Source organism: Gossypium hirsutum, chromosome A03, assembly GCF_007990345.1.
Source record: "Gossypium hirsutum isolate 1008001.06 chromosome A03, Gossypium_hirsutum_v2.1, whole genome shotgun sequence".
NCBI classification, from domain to species: domain Eukaryota; kingdom Viridiplantae; phylum Streptophyta; class Magnoliopsida; order Malvales; family Malvaceae; genus Gossypium; species Gossypium hirsutum.
Window position 1 is genome coordinate 64,880,620 of NC_053426.1, and position 6,878 is coordinate 64,887,497.

Below are 6,878 nucleotides of genomic sequence, written 5' to 3' on the forward strand. Positions count from 1 at the left end.
TTTCTTTTTGTTTCAAATCTGCGTATAATTTCTGTCTATCTGATGCGACCTTTAAACAACACAAATCACCTTCACTTTCTCTTCAGTCGCTTTAACCAATTCAACCCCATGAATCTGATTCTCTCTGAGTTCAGTCCAATATAAGGGCGTTCGGCACTTACGCCCATACAAAACCTCATAAGGCGCCATTTTCAAACTCGACTGGTAGCTATTGTTGTAGACAAACTCTACAAGCAGTAAATATTTTTCCCAACTGCCTTGGAATTATAGGATGCAACACTGCAACATGTCTTCAAGAATCTGAATTACTCTCTCCGGCTGGCCGTCTGTTTGCGGATGGAAGGCCGTGCTAAAATTCAACTTTGTCTCTTGTATCTTTTTCCAAAACCTCAAAGTAAATCTCAGACCTCTATCTGAAATAATCAACAAAGGTACTCCATGAAGTCTCACAATCTCAAAAATATATAACTCAGCTAGCTTATCTAGTGAGTAGTCGGTATGCACTAGAACAAAATGAGCTAATTTCGTTAGTCAATCAACTATGACCGAAACAACATCTTTCTTTCTGGGTGACAACGGTAATCCTGTCACAAAATCCATGGTAATTCAATCCCATTTCCATTCGGGAACCATCACAGGCTGAAGTAAACCTGAAGTTACTTAGTGCTCGGCTTTCACTTGCTGACAAATTAAACATTTCGACACAAACTCTGATATGTCTCTTTCCATGCCCGGCCACCAATTCAATCTCTTCAAGTCATTATACATCTTAGTACAACCCGGATGGATTGACATACAGCTACTATGTGCCTCGTGAAGAATTTTCTCAATAAGTTGATCATTTTTAGGTACACAGACCCTATCTCAGAACATCAAATAACCGTCGGTACTAATCCAAAAATCTAATTCGTCAACTATCTCACACTGAGTCATCTTGGCTTGCAAATCTTTATCACACTTCTAAGCTTCACAAATCTTGAAGAAACATAGGTCTAGCACTCAACTCTGTTAGAATCGAACCATCCTCGATTACAAACAACTAAGTATTCATAGCTCTCACGGCAAACAATGACTTCCTACTTAATGCATCTGCGACCACGTTCACCTTTCTCGAATGATAGTCAATTACCAACTCGTAATATTTTATCAACTCAATCCATCTCCGTTGGCGAAGCTTCAATTCCTTTTGAGTTATCAAATATTTTAGACTTTTATGGTCGGTGAATATTCGGCATCTCTTGCCATATAGATGGCGCTCCAAATCTTCAGTGCGAACACTATGGCGGCTAACTCTAAGTCGTGAGTCGGATAGTTTTTCTCATGAGCCTTTAGTTGTCTCAAGGCATATGCTATCACCTTGCCTTCTTACATAAGTATGCATCCTAATCCATTCAATGATGCGTCGCTATACACTACGAATTCTTTTCCCGGCTCCGGTTGTACCAAGACCAGTGCTTTAGTCAATAGTGCTTTCAGTTTTTCAAAACTCTGCTACCATTTCTCTGTCCATTCAAACTGGACATCTTTCTGTAGTAACCTCGTCATCGGAGTAGCAATCATGGAGAATCCTCTAAAAAATCGTCTATAGTAACCAGCCAAGCCTAGAAAGCTTCTAATCTCTGACACATTCTTCGACAATTTCCACTCAACAATAGTCGAGATCTTACTCGGGTCAACTCTAATTCTATCGCCCAACACAATGTACCCCAAGAATCCAACCTCTTGGAGATAAAACTCACTTTTACTAACCTTGGCATATAATTGCTTATCTCTTAATGTCTTCAAAACGGTTCTTAAATGCTCCATGTGCTCACTCTCATCGCGAGAATAAATTAACATACCGCCGATAAAAACAACAACGAACTTATCCAAGTACGGCCGAAAAATATGATTCATCAAGTCCATAAACAAGACGGGGGCATTTGTTAAGCCAAAGGACATGACATGGAACTCATAGTTCCCGTATCTCGTTCGGAACGCGGTTTTTGGCACATCTTGCTCCTTAACTTTTAGCCGGTAATAGTCAGATCTCAAGTTTATCTTAGAAAATACCATGGCTCCCTTTAGTTGATCAAACAAATCGTCAATCCTTGGCAAGGGATACTTGTTCTTCATCATCACCTTTTTGAGTTGTCTGTAGTCTATATATAACCTCATCGACCCGTCTTTCTTTTCACAAAAAGTATCAGAGCACCCCACGGGGAATAGCTCGGTCTCGCAAAACCCATGCCCGTTAATTCTTGTAACTGTAGTTTTAGCTCCTTTAACTCCGACGGACCTATGCTATACGGAGCAATTGAGATAGGTGTTGTACCAGGGACTAACTCGATACCAAACTCAACTTTCCTAGTTGGAGGTAATCCGGGAAATTTTTCTAGAAGCACATCCGGGTACTCACATACCACTGGTATTGACTCAATCCTTACTCCCGACTCTTGGTTATTCAACACAAATACAAGATAGGACTCATACCCTTTTCTCATGTATTTCTCAGTAGTCATAGAAGAAACTAGTATTGGTAAATTGTCCAATTCACCTAATTCAAACCGAATAATATCCCCATTTTCACATCTCAATTTAATAAATTTACTACCACGGTTTACTAACACGTTATGAACAGTCAGCCAATCCATGCCAAGAATTAGGTCAAATTCATCAAACGGTAGTAGTATGAGGTTAGCCGGAAAATAGTGGCCCCTAACCATTAAAGGACAGTTTCTACACACTTTGTCAACTATTACATGTTTGCCTAACGGGTTGGACACTTTTACCACAAATTTAGTAGACTCCACTGGCATATTCGTACTAGGTACCAATTTCATGAAAATGTAAGAGTGGGTAGACCCCGAATCGATCAAAGCAACTATAGATATATCATAGATGGAAAAGGTACCCGTAATCACATCGGAATACGTGGCATCTTCGCGGGCATGAATGGCGTATATCCTTATAGGCGCGAATGGCGTATGTCCATGCAGGTGCTCTACCTTCGGACCTCATAGTAGAATCTCTAGGCGTACCTCTATTGCAAGCCCCACTCCTAGGGTTCTTCTGTGGTCTACCCCTCGAGGGAGCATTACTCACTCTTACATCTTCCTTTTTGTCTTTCTCCTCCATCTCAAGACAGTTTCGAATAAAGTGGTCTAGTGAACCACATTTGAAGCAGCCTTTATCATTACCTCGGCACTCACTAAAGTGTCTTCTACCACACTACGAACTCTCCGGTCTATTCTGTCGAGCACTACCAACACTCGCAATGGAAGTGGTCTGAGCTTTAGACATCATATGATGCTTATTCTTGTTTCTACTCAAGAATCCTGTCGACGCATTTGTTCGAGCAGGAAACTCCCTCGATTCTTGGATGAGGTCTGAAATGATCTTCCCATATGTCTTTTCTTTAAGTCATGTGACTCAATATCAGCTCTCCTCTTCTCTTGGCCAATTCTTCAGCCTTACATGCTCTCTCAACAAGTACTACAAATTCTCTTAACTCCAAAATACCAACCAACAATCTGATGTCTTCATTCAAACCATCCTCAAACCTCTTGCACATAGTGGCTTCAGTAGATATGCACTCCGTAGCGTATTTTTTAAGTCTCACAAACACACGCTCATACTCTATTACCGTCATTCATCCTTGCTTCAATTCTTGGATTTCCTTCCTCTTTTGGTCTATAAACCTCTGACTAATATACTTCTTTTGGAATTCTTCTTGGAAAAATTCCCATGTAATCAATTCCCTTGGTACAACCGACACAAAGGTGTTCTACCATTGGTAGGCCGAGTCTCGCATAAATGACACAACACACTTCATGCACTCCTCGGGGGTGTAAGACAATTCATCGAATACCCTAATGGTATTTTCCAACCAGAACTCTACTCTCTCTTGGTCATCATCAATTTTAGCTTAAAATTACTCGGCCCCATGCTTACGAATTCTATCTACCGGATGTTTTTCTCTCCTAACCATTTCTACTTCTTGGGAAGCCATATAGGCAGGCTGAGGAATCAGAGGAGGTGGGGGAGGCAGAGTGTTCGGATTTGCACAAATAAACTCCGAGTACCAAGTATCCATCATATGGAGGTAAGCTTCTCTAGCCCATCCGCCCTGACTCAATGTCACGGGCCCACTTTCGACTGGCGCTGTCCCTTCAATGGAGCCGGCATATTACTTTCCACATCATCCACCATAGCTCTGTTAGGATCTATTTACTATATGAAAAAATAATTTAAATTTGTCAGGAGTCGTCACACTATCACAATATATTTATGGCATGTAAAGCTAGACTCGCACTCATGCTAGGTTAGTCCGAAAATCGACTAAATCTGGCTCTGATACCACTAAATGTAACACCCCTTACCCGAGTTCAACGTTGGAACTGGAGACGAGGTGTTACTGTACTTAAACACATGCTTACAAATATTTTCGTGCCATAAATTTCGTCCAAATTAAATTTTTTGAAAATCGAACATAAATTACCAAATACGAGCCCACGAGGCCCAAAATATGCTTTGAAAAAGATTCGGAACTTAACTGAGCACTTTAGAAAACTTAAAAAAATTCAAGGTAAACAGGGCACACGCTCGTGTGGAAAAGTGACATGCTCGTGTGTCATCTTAACATGATCGTGCTGAAGGCCTGTGTATCTCACATGGCCTAGGCATATCTGGACACGCCCGTGTCCCTAACCCATGTGGATTTATTTTTCGGTTCGAACCTACAGGGGTTTTCACACGGCCTGGCACACGCCCGTGTCCCCCACACGGCCATGACACGCCCTTGTCTCAGCCCGTGTACAAAAACCTTGACATTATGTTTTTGACATCATCAACCAATTAAGGGCACACTTCCAAGGCACACGCCCGTGTGTTAGGCTGTGTCCTCCACACGGCTGAGACATACGATCGTGTCTCTACCCATGGTACCTTGAAAAATTAAGGTGCAAAGGACACATGACCAGACTACACGCCCATGGGGCAGACCATGTGTCACACACGATCTAGACACATGCCCGTGTATCTGCCCATGTGTACAAAAACAAGGCTTTTTGCCAAGCCTTTTTGCCATCTTTACTTGAACCAACCTACAAACATCAACCAAAACCAATCCAAGCATAACACATATAACCAAAACAACCACAACCATAAGAAATTTGCATCAAATACATTTAATAATAATCAATATTAGCCAACATTAATGACCTATAAAAAATGAATATCACATCCATCATATGAGCCAACTCTTGTGGCTAACTAACAAGACACTAAACAAAATATACAAGTCCTATACATGCCAAAATCAAAATATTAAACTAGCTGACCAAAGCTTCAGGTGATAGTGTGATCGATGCTGCCATCCCTTGATCCCCGATAATAGCTTGGTGGCACTATAAGAAGATGGAAAGGAGAGGGAGTAAGCATAAAGCTTAGTAAGTTGCAGATAAATAAGTAACAACATCAACCATGCATATTATAAATCAACACAACATTCTTGAGTGAACATAGGTAAATATCACTACATGCTTATATATATCACAAGTATCAACCAAAGATTTCAATATCATCCCAAGATCATTTTCATAGCTAGAACTTACTCATTTCATTCTTACCATCAAGGTAACACAACTAGACTCATATCTCATGAGTTTTGAATAAGAACCTGTACCACTCACAACATGATTATATCGTTCCATATCATTGTCATAAGCTTTTAAAATAACCCGTGAAACCATTTGAAATACCAAAGGATATTGACAAGCTTTACACAAGAGGGTGAATTACTGATGCCATGTTCCAAACATGGTCTTACACTGGCTCACATGTCGATGCCGATGCCATGCCCCAGACATGGTCTTACACTAGCTCTCGTCTCAATGTCGATGCCATGTCCCAGACATGGTCTTACACTGGCTCTCATAATGTGGCCGATGCCATGTCCCAAACATGGTCTTACACTAGCGCACATATCAATGCCGATGCCATGTCGAGACGTTATGTCCCAAACATGGGCGGTCTCAGCCGTTGTTCCAAAATGATCTTACACCTTTATATTTCCAAAACATGTCGGACCTGGGACATTCAAAACATGTCCAAACTCGATTTACACCTGGCTTTCCATTATTATTCCATACATATTGTCCAAACTATGGGTCTTACTACACTGTCAAACATATCACGACAACAGCATAGCTGGCTCCCCATCGGTCCTTACGTATTTCTTGATCTAAAATGATAAAAATTCACTAATTTAATCATCATATTAATTTAATGCATTTCATAAATCATATTTTGGCAAAATGATCCTTTTGCCCCTAGATTTTCACAAAATTACAATTTTACCCTTAGGTCGTAAATCGATTTTTATTAATTTTTCTCACTAATCAAGCCTAGCTGAATTCTTTATACTAGAAGCAGCCCACAATTCCTATCATTTCATACATTTACCACATAATTTATAACTTATGCAAAATGGTCCTTAGTTAGAGTTTTCATGAAAACTACTTCACAAAAGTTGTTTGTTTAACAACCATGATTCCTTTTCTTCCATAAAAATTCAAAAAAACAACATGAACACTCTCATGGAAAGACCCTATAATTTCAACCATTTTGCAAAAACGTCATTGCCTAGATTATGTACAATGGTCCCAAGTACAAAATTATCAAGAAAGACCATCAAAATCACTTGTAAGGGTAAAGAGTGGCTAAAATTTTGAAGCTCCCTAAAATGAATGAAATGGAATTTTGGTGTGTGAAAGAAGGGATGAAAAAGATGAAGTCTTTTGTTTTATTTAATATTATTTTCTAGTCAAAATAGGCTATCAACTTCACCAAATTTGATTTTTTATTCATCTTTGTCCCTATGGCTGACCGGTTGAAAT